Below are 20,119 nucleotides of genomic sequence, written 5' to 3' on the forward strand. Positions count from 1 at the left end.
TATTCTGATCGCCTGTATAGCACAGGGATGGAGCACCATCCCTGTGCTATACAGGCTGTCAGTCCTGCAGATGTAGAAGATACTTTGGCCATGCACTGCGCATGACCAAAATATCTTCCTGCTGTTTGGTGACCCGGATGTTGTCATGACGACATCGGGTCGTCATGGCAACATCCAGGAAGCTGCGGCAGACAGCGCTGGAGGCCGGGAGAGGAGGTGAGTATTGCGATCACCTCACCTTGCCACCGCAATGCTGCGATCGACTTCGATTGCAGCATTGCGGCAGTTAATGTGCCGGGAGCGGTGCGGGACCGCTCCCTGCACATAGCACCAGGTGTCAGCTGTGATTATCAGGCACGTGTGCAGGTGCGATCGCCATATGACCTAATAATACGTCACTGGTCCAATCGGTCCAGGTCACCATGACGTACTATTAGGTCACACGTCAGAAAGGGGTTAAACAAGCCTACCACTTCAACTTAGTAAACTAACTTTCCCCTGTTCCCTCCTTCTAAATATTATTCAGAATCTGTTCCCTACTATTCATCTGTCTCCACACCCTCCATGCACACGATAACTGCACTCGTTACTTGATTATTGCACTTAAACAAACGGACTGATGACCGGTTCATGCAGCCTTATATGAAAATCCCTATTTATTATAATTGCCTGACCTGAAATAAGCACTTTTCACCTACTGTGTCACCCCATTTCCTTGTAGATTGTAAGCTTGCGAGCAGGGACCTCACTCCTAATGTAACTGTTTAAACTGTCTTACCTTTTATTGAATTTATTGTATGTACACATCTCCGCTTATTTGTAAAGTGCTGCTGAATATGTTGGCGCTATATAAATAATTAATAATAATTATTATTATTATTGTATCCCACCAATGTAGAAAAGTCCCATCTCTGAGATCAGCGTCATGGGAGACTAAAAATAAGTATTGCACAGCCTCTCATCATGCAATAGGCATGTAAATCTACTGAATCACTGACTGGGTGTATCAGGGAAACACAGTAGATATAGTATATCTTGACTTCAGAAAAGCATTTGACAAAAGTATCTCACACCATCCTTATTGAAAAAATGACCAACTATGAAATGGAAAAGGCAACTGTTAGGTGGATTCATAACAGGCTTAGTGATCAGACCCAAAGAGTGGTCATAAATGGTTGCACATCCAGTTAGAAGAATGTCTCAAGTAAGGTACCAAAAGGCAATGTACTGGGCCCTGTGTTGTTCAACAACATCTTTATCAATGATTTACAGTCATGGCCAAAAGTTTTGAGAATGACACCAAAATTATATTTTCACATGATCTGCTGGCCTCTGGTTTTTATTAGTGTTTGTCTGATGTTTATATCACATACAGAAATATAATTGCAATCATATTATGAGTACCAATAGGTTATATTGACAGTTAGAATGAGTTAATGCAGCAAGTCAATATTTGCAGTGTTGCCCCTTCTTCTTCAAGACCTCTGTAATTCTCCCTGGCATGCTCTCAATCAACTTTTGGACCAAATCCTGACTGATAGCAGTCCATTCTTGCATAATCAATGCTTGCATTTTGCCAGAATTTGTTGGTTTTTGTTTGTCCACCCATCTCTTGATGATTGACCACAAGTTCTCAATGGGATTAAGATCTGGGGAGTTTCCAGGCCATGGACCCAAAATCTCTATGTTTTGTTCCATGAGCCATTTAGTTATCACCTTTGCTTTATGGCAAGGTGCTCCTTCATGCTGGAAAAGGCATTGTTGGGCGCCAAACTGCTCTTGGACGGTTGGGAGAAGTTGCTCTTGGAGGACATTCTGGTACCATTCTTTATTCATAGCTGTGTTTTTAAGCAAGACTGTGAGTGAGCCGATTCCCTTGGCTGATAAGCAACCCCACACATGAATGGTTTCAGGATGCTTTACAGTTGGCATGAGACAAGACTGGTGGTAGCGCTCACCTCTTCTTCTCCGAATAAGCTGTTTTCCAGATGTCCCAAACAATCGAAAAGGGGATTCATCAGAGAAAATGACTTTGCCCCAGTCCTCAGCAGTCCACTCCCTGTACTTTTTGCAGAATATCAGTCGGTCCCTGATGTTTTTTCTGGAGAGAAGTGGCTTCTTTGCTGCCCTCCTTGAAACCAGCCCTTGCTCAAAGAGTCTCCGCCTCACAGTGCGTGCAGAAGCACTCACACCAGCCTGCTGCCATTCCTGAGCAAGCTCGGCACTGCTGTTAGTCCGATCCCGCAGCTGAAACAGTTTTAAGATACGGTCCTGCCGCTTGCTGGTCTTTCTTGGGCGCCCTGGAGCCTTTTTGACAACAATGGAAGCTCTCTCCTTGAAGTTCTTGATGATGCGATAGATTGTTGACTGAGGTGCAATCTTTGTAGCTGCGATACTCTTCCCTGTTAGGCCATTTTTGTGCAGTGCAATGATGGCTGCACGTGTTTCTTTAGAGATAACCATGGTTAACTGAAGAGAAACAATGATACCAAGAACCAGCCTCCTTTTAAAGTGTCCAGTGATGTCATTCTTACTTAATCATGACTGACTGATCGCCAGCCCTGTCCTCATCAACACCCACACCTGTGTTAATGGATCAATCACTAAAACGATGTTAGCTGCTTCTTTTAAGGCAGGACTGCAATGATGTTGAAATGTGTTTTGGGGGTTAAAGTTCATTTTCTGGGCAAATATTGACTTTGCAAGTACAGTAATTGCTGTTAAGCTGATCACTCTTTGACATTCAGGAGTATATGCAAATTGCCATTACAAAAAATTAAGCAGTAAACTTTGGAAAAATTACTATTTGTCTCATTCTCAATACTTTTGGCCATGACTGTAGATGAAGGAATTGAGGGTAAACTGATTGAATTCGCTGATGACACAAATCTAGGAGAGATAGCTAATACGAGAGAGAGAGAGAGAGAGAGAGAGAGAGAGAGAGAGAGAGAGAGAGAGAGAGAGAGAGAGAGAGAGAGAGAGAGAGAGAGAGAGAGAGAGAGAGAGAGAGAGAGAGAGAGAGAGAGAGAGAGAGAGAGAGAAAGAAAGAAAGAGAATTAAAAAATTGCAACTATGGGCAGCAACTAAAAGAATGGTTTTTAACTAGGAGAAATGCAAAGTAGTACATCTGGGCAAGAAAAATGAAAAAAAAAAAAAAAAGCAAATACACAATGGGAAGAATAGGGCTAAGCACGTGTGAAAAAGACTTATAGGTATACTAGTAGCTCACAGACTGACCATGAGCTAATGCAGCAGCCAAAAAAGGTAAACACAATTCTGGGTTGCATTAACCCCTTTACAGCCTGTGCCGTATTGGTACGTACAAGGCTGTAACCCCCGGTTCAATGAGGGCTCCGGCGCTGAGCCCTCACTGAACCGAGCACATGTCAGCTGATTATTACAGCGGACATGTGCCCGCAACAGCCGCGGGTGGAATCGCGATCCACCCGCGGCTGTTAACCAGTTAAATGCCGCTGTCAATCTCTGACAGCGGCATTTAACAGCGTCGCGCCAGAAGCGCGTCACTTACCCTGCCCATCAGTGACCCTGTCACGTGATCGCGGGTTACCGATGTGTGGGCATAACAACCCTGGATCTGCAGCAGACCTCAGTGGTTGTCATGTGCTGCTCGCTATGAGCACCACCCAGTGCTTCACAGGAGCATTTCTGCTACATAGAGGTGATCTGCTGATCACCTCTATGTAGCAGAGGCGATCAGACAAGTGCTGCTTCTAGTCTCCTATGGAGATTATAGAAGCAAGCAAAAAGTGAAAAAAAATGTTTTTAAAAATAATTTTAAAAAATTAAAAAAATATAAAAGTTTAAATCACCCCGCTTTCGCCCCATTCAAAATAAAATAATAATTTAAAAAAAAACACATACACATATTTGGTATCGCCGCGTTCAGAATCACCCGGTCTACCAATATAAAAAAATAATTAATCCGATCGGTAAACGGCATAACAAGAAAAAAAATTTAAAACACCAGAATTACGTTTTTTGGTTGCCGCAACATTGCAATAAAATGCAATAACGGGCGATCAAAACATCGGATTTACCCCAAAATGGTATCAATAAAAACTTCAGCTCGGCGCCCAAAAATAAGCCCTCACCCGGCCCCGGATCCCAAAAAAATGGAGACACTACAGGTCTTGGAAAATGGCGCCATTTTCTTTTTTTTTTAGCAAACTTTGGAATTTTTTTTTCACCACTTAAATAAAAAAGAACCTATACATGTTTGGTATCTACGAACTTGTAATGACCTGGAGAATAATAATGGCAGGTCAGTTTTAGCATTCAGTGAACGTGGTAAAAAAATTTTAAAAAAAACATCTGTGGTATTGCACTTTTTTTGCAATTTCCCCGCACTTGGAATTTTTTTCCCGTTTTCCCGTACATGATATGGTAAAACTAGTAATGGCGTTAAAAAGTATAACTTGTCCCGAAAAAAATAAGCCCTCACACGGCCATATTGACCAAAAAATAAAAACGCTATGGCTCTGGGAACAAGGGGAGCAAAAAACGGAAAATCCCAGGGTTGCCAAGGGGTTAACAGAAGCATATATTCTAGATCACGTGAAGTAATAATCCCCCTCTACTCCTCTTTGGTCAGACCTCATCTGGAATACTGTGTCCAGTTCTGGGCACCAAATCTTAAAAACAACATGAAGAAACTGGAGCAAGTTCAGAGAAGAGATAGCAGAATGGTCTAAAAACAATCTTCTAACGGTTAAAGGTTCTGGGAATGTTTAGCTTGCAAAAGAGAAGTTTGAGAGGAGACTTAATATCTGTCAGCTTTATTCACATTTGCACATGGAAACACGAGAAGCAATGGAAGGAAACTGAATGGGAGAAGATACAGATTAGATATTAGAAAAAACTTTTTGACAGTGAGGGTGATCAATGAGTGGAACAGGCTGCCACGAGAGGTGGTGAGTTCCCCTTCAATGGACGTCTTCAAACAGAGGCTGGACAGACATCTGTCTGAGATGGTTTAGTGAATCCTGCATTGAGTAGGGGGTTGGACCAGATGACCTTGGAGGTCCCTTTTAAGTCTAACATTCTATGATTCTATGAAATTTGACCCATAATGCATAATTAGAGACACACAACGATCACCACACTTGTTAATTACTAAATAGTATATGTGGGAAATAACTTGATCAGAAATAATTCTGATATAGAAGCTCAGATATCTCGATGAAGTACAACAATATGTGAACCCCATTCACAGGGAACTGAGTAGCAATGGGTAGAGTATAAAATCCAAAAATGTAATCCAGAATGGGGCTGTATCCATACAAAAGGCATAGGAAATTTGTCATTGAGTCCCTTATGGGCTCGTGAATCAAGTCTAACAATCCATTCATTTTCCTTTTTGAGGATACTTCTATTGTGATCCCCTCCTCTCACATTGGGTTTAACCATCTCAATGATACAAGAGGAGATGTCTCCAGTTTCTCCTCAATGTACACTGTTCGTGTGTCTTGCTAATGGGGTGTCCCAACTATGGCGTATATCACCTAAACTGTCCCCCATCCTCCTCCTAAACTCCCTCTTGGTTTTGCCTACATTACAAGTCCTGAGGTTTTACAGTTGGAATAATCCCTCAGGATAAAAGGTTTTACCCATTGAGGAACTCGATTCACATGCTCTCATTCAAGTAAATGTAAAACGTTCTCCACATCTAAAGAAACCACAGATTCTTCTGTCTAGCCAAGTCCCCTTGGGTGCAGGTTTTTTATAGAAACTATTCACTAAACAGTCCCTAATTTAACGACTCTTTCTGAAAGTTAATGTGGGAGTAGATCCCACATCACTCTGAAAGGTCCAAATCGACCACAAGTATATACCAGTGTTTTCTGAGGATATTAACCCCTTAATAACATCTGACGTACTAATACGCGTCTGTGCCCTGGGACTTAAGAGCCAGACCCGTATTAGTACGTCATCGCGATCGCGCGCGCACACAGGCTGTGCGGGCGCGATCGCCGCCGGGTGTCAGCTGATTGTCACAGCTGACACCCGGTACTATGTGCAGGGAGCGGTCACGCACCGCTCCCAGCACATTAACCCCCGCGATGCTGCGATCGAAGTCGATCGAAGTCGATCGCGGCATTGCGGGGGCAAGGGGAGGTGATTGGCGATACTCACCTCCTCTTCCGGCTTCCAGCGCAGTCTGCAAAGGCTTCCCGGGTGTTGCCATGACGACCCGATGTCGTCATGACAACATCCGGGTCACCAGAGAGCAGGAAGATTGCTTGGACATGCGCAGTGCATCTCCAAGCAATCTTCACACTGTGCACTTCTGACAGCCTTCATGGCATAGGGATGGTGCTCCATTCCTGTGCCATGCAGGCGATCAGAAAAAAAAAAGTGAAAGTCCCAGAGTGGGACAAAGTAATAAAGTGTATAAACTGTGTGAAAGTGGAAAAAAAAAAAAAAAAAAAATGTGCAAAAATATTATAAAAAAATAAAAAAAAATAATACACCAAAAATAAAAATATAATGTACCCATCAATAAATATTATTATAAAAAAAATTAAAAAAAACAATAAAAGTACACATATTTGGTATCGCCGCGTCCGGAACAACCTGACCTATAAAACTGTCCCACTAGTTAACCCCTTCAGTGAACACGGTAAAAAAAAAAAAAAAAAAAAAAAAACAAGCAAAAAACAATGCTTTATCACCATACCGCCAAACAAAAAGTGGAATAACACGCGATCAAAAAGACGCATATAAATAAAAATGATACCGCTGAAAACGTCATCTCGTCCCGCAAAAAACAAGCCGCCATATAGCTCCATCAGCCGAAAAATAAAAAAGTTATAGCTCTCAGAATAAAGCGATACTAAAAAATATTTTTTTCTATAAAATAGCTTTTATTGTGTATAAGCGCCAAAACATAGAAAAATGATACAAATGTGGTACCGCTGTAAACGTACTGACCCGAAGAGTAAAGCTGCCTCATCAATTTTACCACACGCGGAACAGAATAAAAAAAAAAAAAAAAAAAAAAACAATTCCTGAATTGTTGGTTTTTGTTTATTCTGCCTCCCAAAAATCGGAATAGAAAGCGATCAAAAAATGTCACGTGCCTGAAAATGGCACCAATAACAACGTCAAGTCATCCCGCAAAAAACGAGCCGTCACATGACTGTCTGCCAAAATCTGGAAAAATTATAGCTCTCAAAATATGGCGATGCAAAAACTAGATTTTACAAAAAATGCGTCTTTTAGTGTGTGACAGCTGTCAGTCATAAAAACCCCATATGATTCTGGCATTGCTGTAATCACACCGACCCGAAGAATAAAGTCGTCTAATCACTTATACCGCACAAGGAACGGCGTCAAAAATAAACTCTTGAGTTAGGATTGGGCTAGGGTTAGGGCTGGGTTTGGGGCTAGGGTTGTGCTGGGGCTAGGGTTGTGCTAGGGTTAGGGCTGGGGTTGGGATTTTTTTCAAAAGTAAGAAAAAAAGATGACGATATGGCGACTAGTGTTGAGAGCAAGTGCTCGCTACTTGAGTTTGCATCGGGTGCTCTGGTATGCATTTAGTATCGTGGGTATTTGAGTGACATGCTCGAGTCTCTGCCCCATATGCTTCGCGGCCAAAAAACTTTACGGGGATTGCCTGCCATGCACGAGCGATCCCCGCATGTTTTTTTTTTTGGGTGTATAATAACCGTGAAACATGCGGAGCAGGGACTCGAGCATGTCACTCGAGCACACGCTGTACATGGTGCATACCTGAGTACCCGATGCAAACTCAAGTAGCGAGCACTTGCGCTCAAGAATAATGACAACTTATTCAATATGATGACCTAATGTAAACAAATAATGTGCCGTACCTCTGGGTTCAAAATGTTCACTATACACCTTAATAAAATCTTTGAGGGGTATAGTTTCCAAAATGGGGACACTTGTGGGGGAGCTCCACTGTTTAGGCACATCACGGGATCTCCAAACGCGACATGGTGTCCGCTAACAAATTGAATGGAAAATCGGCTCAAATTGTTAGCGGACACCACATTGCGTTTGGAGAGCCCCTCTGTGCCCAAACTTTGGAGCTCCCCCACAAGTGACCCCATTTTGGAAACTAGACCCCCCAAGGCACCTTTCTAGATGCATAGTGAGCACTTGGAACCCCCAGGTGCTTCACAAATTGATTCGTAAAAATGAAAAAGTGAAAATAAAACACTTTTTCATTTTTATGAATCAATTTGTGAAGCACCTGGGGTTCCAAGTGCTCACTATGAATCTAGATAGGTGCCTTGGGGGTCTAGTTTCCAAAATGGGGTCACTTGTGGGGGAGCTCCAATGTTTGGGCACACAGGGACTCTCCAAATGCAACATGATATCCGCTAACAAATTGTCGGCTCAAATTGTTAGCGGATATCATGTTGCATTTGGAGAGTCCCTGTGTGCCCAAACATTGGAGCTCCTCCACAAGTGACCCCATTTTGGAAACTAGACCCCCCAAGGCACCTATCTAGATGCATAGTGAGCACTTGGAACCCCTAGGTGCTTCACAAATTAATTCGTAAAAATGAAAAAGTGTTTTTTTTTTCACTTTTTCATTATTACGAATCAATTTGTGAAGCACCTGGGGGTTCCAAGTGCTCACTATGCATCTAGAAAGGTGCCTTGGGGGGTCTAGTTTCCAAAATGGGGTCACTTGTGGGGGAGCTCCAAAGTTTGGGCACAGAGGGGCTCTCCAAACGCAATGTGGCGTCCGCTAACAATTTGAGCCGATTTTCCATTCAATTTGTTAGCGGATACCATGTTGCATTTAGAGAGTCCCTGTGTGCCCAAACATTGGAGCTCCCCCACAAGTGACCCCATTTTGGAAACTAGACCCCCCAAGGCACCTATCTAGATGCATAGTGAGCAGTTGGAACCCCCAGGTGCTTCACAAATTGATTCATAAAAATGAAAAAGTGTTTTTTTTTTCACTTTTTCATTGTTACGAATCAATTTGTGAAGCACCTGGGGGTTCCAAGTGCTCACTATGCATCTAGATAGGTGCCTTGGGGGGTCTAGTTTCCAAAATGGGGTCACTTGTGGGGGAGCTCCAATGTTTGGGCACACAGGGGCTCTCCAAACGCAACATGGTGTCGCTAACAATTTGAGCCAATTTTGCGTTAAATTTGTTAGCGGGCACCATGTTGCATTTAGAGAGCCGCTGTGTGCCCAAATATTGGAGCTCCCCCACAAGTGACCCCATTTTGGAAACTAGACCACCCAAGGCACCTATCTAGATGCATTGTGAGCACTTGGAACCCTCAGGTGCTTCACAAATTGATTCATACAAATGAAAAAGTGTTTTTTTTTTCACTTTTTCATTGTTACGAATCAATTTGTGAAGCACCTGGGGGTTCCAAGTGCTCACTATGCATCTAGATAGGTGCCTTGGGGGGTCTAGTTTCCAAAATGGGGTCACTTGTGGGGGAGCTCCAATGTTTGGGCACACAGGGACTCTCTAAATGCAACATGGTGTCCTCTAACAAATTTAACGGAAAATCGGCTCAAATTGTTAGCGGGCACCATGTTGCATTTAGAGAGCCGCTGTGTGCCCAAATATTGGAGCTCCCCCACAAGTGACCCCATCTTGGAAACTAGACCACCCAAGGCACCTATCTAGATGCATTGTGAGCACTTGGAACCCTCAGGTGCTTCACAAATTGATTCATAAAAATGAAAAAGTGTTTTTTTTTTTTCACTTTTTCATTGTTACGAATCAATTTGTGAAGCACCTGGGGGTTCCAAGTGCTCACTATGCATCTAGATAGGTGCCTTGGGGGGTCTAGTTTCCAAAATGGGGTCACTTGTGGGGGAGCTCCAATGTTTGGGCACACAGGGACTCTCTAAATGCAACATGGTGTCCTCTAACAAATTTAACGGAAAATCGGCTCAAATTGTTAGCGGGCACCATGTTGCATTTAGAGAGCCGCTGTGTGCCCAAATATTGGAGCTCCCCCACAAGTGACCCCATTTTGGAAACTAGACCACCCAAGGCACCTATCTAGATGCATTGTGAGCACTTGGAACCCTCAGGTGCTTCACAAATTGATTCATAAAAATTAAAAAGTGGTTTTTTTTTTTCACTTTTTCATTGTTACGAATCAATTTGTGAAGCACCTGGGGGTTCCAAGTGCTCACTATGCATCTAGATAGGTGCCTTGGGGGGTCTAGTTTCCAAAATGGGGTCACTTGTGGGGGAGCTCCAAAGTTTGGGCACACATGGGCTCTCCAAACACAACATGGCGTCCGCTAATTATTCAAGCAAATTTTACAATCAAAAAGTCAAATGGCGCTCCTTCCCTTCCGAGCCCTGCCGTGCGCCCAAACAGTATTTTTTCCCCAAATATTGGGTATCTGCGTGCCCAGGGGAAATTGCACAACAAATTTTGGGGTCCATTTTTTCTTGTTACCCCTGTGAAAATAAAAAAAATTGGGTCTAAAGTAACATTTTTGTGAAAAAAGTTAAATGTTCATTTTTTTCTTCCACATTCAAAAAATTCCTGTGAAGCACCTGAAGGGTTAATAAAGTTCTTGAATGTGGTTTTGAGCACCTTGAGGGGTGCAGTTTTTAGAATGGTGTCACTTTTGGGTATTTTCTGTCATAAAGACCTCTCAAAGTGACTTCAAATGTGATGTGGTCCCTAAAAAAATGGTTTTGTAAATTTTGTTGGAAAAATGAGAAATCGCTGGTCAACTTTTAACCCTTATAGCTCCCTAACAAAAAAAAATTTTGGTTCCAAAATTGTGCTGATGTAAAGTAGACATGTGGGAAATGTTATTTATTAACTCTTTTGTGTGACATATCGCTCTGATTTCAGGGCTTAAAAATTCAAATTTTGAAAATTGCAAAATTTTCAAAATTTTCACCAAATTTCCGTTTTTTTCACAAATAAACGCAAGTGATATCGAAGAAATTTTTCCACAATCATGAAGTACAATATGTCACGAAAAAACAATCTCAGAATCAGGGGGATCCGTTGAAGCGTTCCAGAGTAATTACCTCATAAAGTGACAGTGGTCAGAATTGTAAAAATTGGCCCGGTCATTAACGTGCAAACCACCCGCGGGGCTTAAGGGGTTAAAGATATGGTAACTCTGATTGTCGTAAGTTCCTGTTACTTGTGTTATCCCATCATTTTCTTGGTCTCTTGGAATGGAAGATTGTCTGTCTCTCCCATTTTTCTGCAAATGATCGTGCAGAATCCAAAATGTACTGTGGGTACTCTTTTTTCCTGAATCTGCTGGTCATGTCTATTGCCTGTATATTAAAATCTGTGACATTAGAACAGTTCCTTCTCAACCATAAAATTTGGCCCTTGGGTATTCGTTTGTTTAGGGGGATGGGATGGTGGCTATCCCACTTCAATAGTTTATTAGTGCTTGTAGGTTTATGGTAGATGAGTGTCCCTAGGGTCCAATCCCATTCTTTATTGATAAGTACATCCAGGAAAGGCAACTGGTTATAATTAAACTCTGATGTAAATCTAAGGCCCCACTCTATTGATGTTGAGTTCCCTGACAAATTCAAGAAATTGTTCACTCGTCCCCGACCAGATGATAAAAATGTTGTCAATATATCTATACCATACCCCAATATATGGATGCCACCACTTATGATCATCCCTGAATATTGTGGTTTCCTCCCACTATCCCAGGAATAGGTTAGCATACAAGGGGGCAAAGGGGCTCCCCATCGCAGTACCCCTGAGCTGGTGGAAGTACTTCCTGTCAAAAAGAAAGAAGTTATGAGTTAGGCTGTGTTCACACGATGCGTATTTCATGCGTTTCCGCGGCGTTTTTGCAGTTGTGTAAACGCCGCGGAAACGCATGAAAAACGCATGGTAGAAGGGAAGCAATGTTCCCCAATGGAAATCCGCATGTGCTGTGCCCATGATGCGGATTTTTCCGCAGCGTTAACGCTGCGGTCAAAAATCCGCAGCATGTCAATTAATTTTGCGGAAACGCGGCGATTTCGCCGCCATTGACTTGCATTAGAACGCGCCAATTCCGCAAGACAGCATTTGTACTTGCGTAATTGGTGCGTTCTAATGTGCAGATGGTACCCGGGTGTGGAGGAGAGGAGAGTCTCATCCACACCCAGGTACCATTAAAAAAGCTGTAAAAGCAAGAATAAAATAAAAAATAAATGTATTCTTACCTTCTGTCGGCCCGCGCAGCGCTCCCGCTTGGTTCCCGGCACTTGCAGTGAGTTGTAGGACCTGCGGTGACGTCAGAGTCATGTGACGGGTCACGTGACGCTGACGTCGGCAGGTCTTTCAATTCAAAGTTGCCGGCAGCCGGGAGAACGGAGTGAGCAGGACAGCGCGGGCCATCGGAGGTAAGTATATACACTCTCTCGGTTCACACTGTATAAATCCATGCTGTTTGCATGGATTTATATAGTGTGACCTAGTTATCAAGCACTTTCCAGGTGATGCTAAAATCGCCTGGAAAGCGCTTGTCAATCTGCATGCGGAAACGCATGTGAATCTACATGTGGATCCGCATGTATTCTGCAGGAAAAACGCATGCACAATCTGCTTGCGTTTTTTCTGCCAGGGAGATGCAGAAATGATGCAGAAATTTTCTGCTTCATTTCTGCATCGTGTGCACATACCCTAAGGCTAAGTGCCCATGTTGCAGAAATGCTCCGGATTTTCCTGAGCGTTTCTGCATCTCCCGGGCAGAAAAAACGCATGTGGATTTTACATGCATCTTTTCTGCCAGGTAGAAGCGTTTGAGAAGGGTTTTGAACACACGTTTTCGCATGCGGGTTGTCAAGCGCTTTTCCAAGCGATTTTAGCATCACTACAAAAAGTGCTTGACAACTTGGTCACACTATATAAATCCATGTAACCGGCATGGATTTATGTTGTGTGACCAAGTTACGATGCTGAAAATGCAGCATCAATAGTAAAAAAAAAATGAATAAAAATGTTGAAAAAAAAACAAAAAAACATTATCCTCACCTTCCGATGGCCCCCGATCTCCTCTACGGTGCGTCCGGTGTCTTTGGCTGCTCGCGGTGGTGTAAAAGAACCTTCCATGACGTCATTTAGTCATGTGACAGGTCACACGACCACCGACGTCAGCGGTCATGTGACCTGTCACATGACTAAATGACGTCATGGAAGGTCCTTTTACACCACAGCAAGAAGCCGAAGAGCCAGCAGCGCCGCAGGGAGCAGACAGGGGGCCATCAGAAGGTGAGTATAATATTTTTATTTTAAATTCTTTTTTAACTACAGGTACTATGGTACCCGAGTCTGGAGGAGAGTCTCCTCTTCTCCAAACCCGGGTACCATCCGTGCATTGAATCGCATAATATACACATGTGCACATGTAGTCATGCGGATGTTATGCGGTCCAATGCAAGTCAATGGCGCCGATTATGCACAATTAATGGTTGTGCTGTGGAATTTTCCGCAATGATAATCCGCAGAGGAAATTTCCGCAGCATGTGCACAGCACATGCGGATTATCATTGGGAAACATGGCAGACAATTTAACAAGCATTTTTTTCCACTGAGGAAACGCATTAAATCCGCATTGTGGGCACATAGCCTGAGAGTGAATTTTAGAAAATCCAACATGAAGTCATTATGTCTGCTACACTCTATTGATCTCGATTTCAAGAAATGTCTTACTCCTCTGGTATCATCCTCATGCGGTATATTACTGTACAAAGCCTCGATATCTAGTAAGGCCTGCTCCCCTACATGAATGTATACATGCTCGAGGGTCTACATGTAGGGGAGCAGGCAGAGGGAAAACCATGTTCCAGACGGATTATTCCAACTGCAGGACCTCAGGTGGTACTGGGGGAACATTATACTGTGTAGGGGCATCATACATACTGCATAAGGGGCATAATGGGGGCATCATACATACTGCATAAGGGGCATAATGGGGGCATTACACTGTGTGGGGGGGGTCATACATACTGCATAAGGGGCATAATGGGGGCATTACACTGTGTGGGGGCATCATACATACTGCATAAGGGGCATAATGGGGGCATTACAGTGTGTGGGGGCATCATACATACTGTATAATGGCCATAATGGGGGCATTACACTGTGTGAGGGGCATCATACATCCTGCATAAGGGGCATAATGGAGGCATTACACTGTAGAGGGCATCATACATCCTGCATAAGGGGCATTACACTGTGTGGGGGGTATCATACATACCGCATAAGGGGCATAATAGGGGGATTGCACTGTGTGGGGGCATCATACATACCGCATAAGGGGCATAATGGGGGCATTACACTGTGTGGGGGTATCATACATACCGCATAAGGGGCATAATAGGGGGATTACACTGTGTGGGGGCATCATACATACCGTATGAGGGGCATAATGGGGGCATTACACTGTGTGGGGGCATCATACATACCGCATAAGGGGAATAATGGGGGCATTACACTGTGTGGGGGCATCATACATCCTGCATAAGGGGCATAATGGGGGCATTACACTGTGTGGGGGGCATCATACATACTGCATAAGGGGCATAATGGGGGCATTACACTGTGTGGGGGCATCATACATACTGCATAAGGGGCATAATGGGGGCATTACACTGTGTGGGGCAACATACATCCTGCATAAGGGGCATAATGGGGGCATTACACTGTGTGGGGACATCATACATCCTGCATAAGGGGCATAATGGGGGCATTACACTGTGGGGGGCATCATACATACTGTATAAGAGGCATAATGGGGGCATCATACATCCTGCATAAGGGGCATTACACTGTGGGGCATCATACATCCTGCATAAGGGGCATAATGGGGGCATTACACTGTGTGGGGGCATCATACATACTGTATAAGGGGCATAACGGGGCATTACACTGTGTGGGGGCATCGTACATACTGCATGAGGGGCATAATGGGGGCATTACACTGTGTGGAGGCATCATACATACTGTATAAGGGGCATAATGGGGGCATTACACTGTGTGGGGGCATCATACATCCTGCATAAGGGGCATAATGGGGGCATTACACTGTGTGGGGGCATCATACATACCGCATAAGGGGCATAATGGGGGCATTACACTGTGTGGGGGGGTATCATACATACCGCATAAGGGGCATAATAGGGGGATTACACTGTGTGGGGGCATCATACATACCGTATGAGGGGCATAATGGGGGCATTACACTGTGTGGGGGCATCATACATACCGCATAAGGGGAATAATGGGGGCATTACACTGTGGGGGCACATACATCCTGCATAAGGGGCATAATGGGGGCATTACACTGTGTGGGGGGCATCATACATACTGCATAAGGGGCATAATGGGGGGGCATCATACATACTGCATAAGGGGCATAATGGGGGCATCATACATACTGCATAAGGGGCATAATGGGGGCATTACACTGTGTGGGGCAACATACATCCTGCATAAGGGGCATAATGGGGGCATTACACTGTGTGGTGACATCATACATCCTGCATAAGGGGCATAATGGGGGCATTACACTGTGGGGGGCATCATACATACTGTATAAGAGGCATAATGGGGGCATTACACTGTGCGGGGGCATCATACATACTGCATAAGGGGCATAATGGGGGCATAACACTGTGGGGGGCATCATACATCCTGCATAAGGGGCATTACACTGTGGGGCATCATACATCCTGTATAAGGGGCATAATGGGGGCATTACACTGTGTGGGGGCATCATACATACTGTATAAGGGGCATAATGGGGGCATTACACTGTGTGGGGGCATCATACATCCTGCATAAGGGGCATAATGGGGGCATTACACTGTGTGGGGGCATCATACATACTGTATAAGGGGCATAACGGGGCATTACACTGTGGGGGCATCATACATCCTGCATAAGGGGCATAATGGGGGCATTACACTGTGGGGGCATCATACATACTGCATGAGGGGCATAATGGGGGCATTACACTGTGTGGGGGCATCATACATACTGCATGAGGGGCATTACACTGTGTGGAGGCATCATACATACTGTATAAGGGGCATAATGGGGGCATTACACTGTGTGGGGGCATCATACATCCTGCATAAGGGGCATAATGGGGGCATTACACTGTGTGGGGGCATCATACATCCTGCATAAGGGGTATAATGGGGGCATTACACTGTGGGGCCAGTAAAGGGGTCCTGTACTATGAGAACAATACGTTTCCTCCCTTCCTGTCTCCATAGTTGGGTCGTATGTATCTATTACAGGAAACAGAACAAAAACCTTATGATTCTTATAAAGGGGCAACACAAGACCCCAAAAGAGCCTCCGTGCTGAAGGGGTTAATGCCCCCTGCACCCAGTAATGGGGGTCTCCACATACCTCCACCTGCAGAGCCGCCACCACATATATGGCTGCTCTGTGCGCACAGGAGCTGTGATGAGGTCACAGGAGGGGAGGAGTCAGGGGTCACATGATCAGGGGCCTCAGTGGATGCAGGACTCTGCTGTGCTGGTTGTCATGGTGCTGTATGAGCTGAAGTTTATGTGTGGGGTCAGGAGGGGTTTACAGTGTGGATGTAGCAGAGCCGCGTGTGTACGAGGCGTACGGAGCGGAGCCGTGTGTACGAGGCGTACGGAGCAGAGCCGCGTGTGTACGAGGCGTACGGAGCAGAGCCGCGTGTGTACGAGGTGTACGGAGCGGAGCCGCGTGTGTACGAGGTGTACGGAGCAGAGCCGCGCGTGTACGAGGTGTACGGAGCAGAGCCGCGTGTGTACGAGGTGTACGGAGCGGTGCCGCGTGTGTACGAGGTGTACGGAGCAGAGCCGCGTGTGTACGAGGTGTACGGAGCAGAGCCGCGTGTGTACGAGGTGTACGGAGTGGTGCCGCGTGTGTACGAGGTGTACGGAGCAGAGCCGCGTGTGTACGAGGTGTACGGAGCAGAGCCGTGTGTGTACGAGGTGTACGGAGCAGAGCCACGTGTGTACGAGGTGTACGGAGCGGAGCCGTGTGTGTACGAGGTGTACGGAGCGGAGCCTCATGTGTACGAGGTGTACGAGGTGTACGGAGCGGAGCCTCGTGTGTACGTGGTGTACGGAGCGGAGCCGCGTGTGTACGAGGTGTACGGAGCGGAGCCGCGTGTGTACGAGGTGTACGGAGCGGAGCCTCGTGTGTACGAGGTGTACGGAGCGGAGTCGCGTGTGTACGAGGTGTACGGAGCGGAGCCGCGTGTGTACGAGGTGTACGGAGCGGAGCCGCGTGTGTACGAGGTGTACGGAGCGGAGCCGCGCGTGTACGAGGTGTACGGAGCGGAGCCGCGCGTGTACGAGGTGTACGGAGCGGAGCCGCGCGTGTACGAGGTGTACGGAGCGGAGCCGCGCGTGTACGAGGTGTACGGAGCGGAGCCGCGCGTGTACGAGGTGTACGGAGCGGAGCCGCGCGTGTACGAGGTGTACGGAGCGGAGCCGCGCGTGTACGAGGTGTACGGAGCGGAGCCGCGCGTGTACGAGGTGTACGGAGAGGAGCCGCGCGTGTACGTGGTGTACGGAGCGGAGCCGCGCGTGTACGAGGCGTACGGAGCGGAGCCATGTGTGTACGAGGTGTACGGAGAGTAGCCGCGCGTGTACGTGGTGTACGGAGCGGAGCCGCGCGTGTATGAGGTGTACGGAGCGGAGCCATGTGTGTACGAGGTGTACGGAGCCGTGTGTGTACACTGTATACAGCTGTATACTCCCAGGTTCGGTCGCAGACACCGCGGCTCTTTATCTGACACTGGACCCTCAGTAAAACTGCGCTCGGACGTCTCCTGTTTCTCGCACAGATATTGATAACATAAGATGGAGTCAGACGAACCCTCCTACAAAACCTGATAACAAAGTCATTACTACAGGACTGGATGAGAAAGGGATTTATTCTACAAGAAACGCTGGGGCCACAAATGAGAGAATCCGGGCCCCGTGGCTGGATACTCCGGACCCCCGGCGTGTTAGGAGCAGACAGGGTCTTTGTCCCTGGAGCTTCTCTGCTCGGTATAATGAGACTCTGATCTTGTTCTTATAAAGAGGGTTGGAGTAAAATAGAAGCTGCCTGAATATGAGGACCTTGTCTGATCTCTATGTCCTTGTGTACAGAGCTATGGAGATAGCGCTATTCTCTGTATAATAGATGTGATGTCGCTGGAGCCCTAATATTCCTGTACAGGGGTCTCTGTAGAGATAATCTTACCCCAGCATTATGGATTGGGAGATGGAGGAAAAGGGATTGGGGACATTTTACTGTAATTTCATTTTAAATAAAACTGTAATAAAAAATAACTGATTATAAAAAGTGTTTCGTTTTCCCACCATTTTGTCTGTAGGAAATAAAGAGCCGAGGCTGAAGATGCTTTATCTTCAGAAGTCTACAAAAGGCCACAGACCCACTATCAGTATTTGGTCAGTATTTTCTCAGGGGTGGGAGCCAAAACCAGGAGTGGGTGATAAATGCAGAATTGGTGACTTGTTTCTATTATACCTTTTCTCTGATTGTTCCTCACCTGGTTTTGGCTTCCACTCCTGAGAAAAATCGCAATCCACCCTCAGCTGCTAACACGTTAAATGCTTCTGTCAATCTCTTTAACATGGCCACGGCGGAAGGACGTCATAAGTCCCACTCATCACCACCCATATCACATGACTGCGGATCGCCGATGGGTTGGCATGATAACCCGGGGTTTCCAGGAGACCCCTGCGGTTGTCATTGCCAGATTGCTATGAGCCCAGCGGTCGGCTCTCATAGCCAGTGAGCATTTCTGCTACACACAGGTGATCTGATGATCGCAGCTTTTAGTTTCCCATGGAGATTATTGAAGCAAGTGAAAAGTAAAAAAAAAAATGTTTATAAAAATATTAAAAAATATAAATGTTTAAATCCCCCCCTTTTGCCCCATTCAAAATAAAACAATAACAAAAAAATCACATACACATATTTGGTATCAACATTGTAATAAAATGCAATAATGGGCGATCAAAACAACATATCTACCCCCAAAATGGTATCAGTAAAAACATCAGCTCGACATGCAAAAAATAAGCCTTCACCCGGCCCCAGAGAGCGAAAAATGAAGACGCTCCGGGTCTTGGAAAATGTGAACTTTTTTTCCCATTTTCCAGTACACAGCATGGTAAAACCAATGGTGTCGTTCAATAGTAAAACTCGTCCCGCAAAAAAACAAGCCCTCACATGGCCATATTGACGGAAAAATAAAAAAACTTTACGGCTCTGGGAAAAAGGGGAGCGAGAAACGAAAATGCAAAAATGGAGAAACCCAAGGTGATAATGGGGTTAATATCAAATATTTATAAAAAAAAATAGAAACATGTTAGAAAATATTTGTTTTTATTTCTTTCATATCGGCATCGAAGAAAACCAGCGTATGGATCTTTTCCAGTCTGGGTGCCGGGTTATCTGTCCCATTCCATCCGGTGTTGTTCATATGGTGTGAAATCCCTTCCCAGATTCCCTGAATTCCTACATGGGATGTAAGTTCCCTCAGGACCGACCCGCTGAATTCATGGCTTATCAATCAACATTTACATTTTGTTCATATATATCAGGAACTTTGGAAAACCGTCTAAATGGTTAACATTTCTGATGAATTGTATCATTTATTTCAGTTAAATGTACAATAAAGGTTTTTGGCAATGTTCACACTCTGCATCTGAGGCTGAATGGTCCACAATGTACATTATATAATCATTGTCATAGAGCATTTTATAGAGAAATTCATAAACATTTTGAAATAAATAGATAGTGTGGAGACACGAGGGTGCATTGGGTGCATTGCTGGAAAAGGGGGTGGGGGGAAGCTCTTTAAATCTCTTAGTTTGCGAGTGTGAACGAGCTGAGTGTGACCGGAGCGTAAGTGCGAATGAAAGTAAGTGTGTGACTTGCTTTTCAGTGACTTTGGATTCAGGGAGTTTGGAAGGGAGGACTTTGGACTTAATTGCTGTCTGTATTTTATTCATTCTTTACTTTTCTTTTTACTTTACATTCTGTCTATTGCAATCCCCATTAGGAAATGAGCTCCATTATTGACAATGCTATTGTAACATACCTGGCGGCGTCCTTGCATGGTGGTC

General features: G+C 45.1%; 1 pseudogene; it reads right to left on the minus strand.

Annotated features, from left to right (window-relative positions):
• Window positions 1–16,460, minus strand: part of LOC141182628 (uncharacterized) — a 47,386-nt pseudogene extending 30,926 nt beyond the window's left edge.
• Window positions 16,461–20,119: the final 3,659 nt, after the last annotated feature.

This window comes from Phyllobates terribilis, unplaced genomic scaffold (genome assembly GCF_046119375.1).
Source record: "Phyllobates terribilis strain yellow unplaced genomic scaffold, ASM4611937v1 Scaffold_35__1_contigs__length_13245226, whole genome shotgun sequence".
Taxonomy (NCBI): domain Eukaryota; kingdom Metazoa; phylum Chordata; class Amphibia; order Anura; family Dendrobatidae; genus Phyllobates; species Phyllobates terribilis.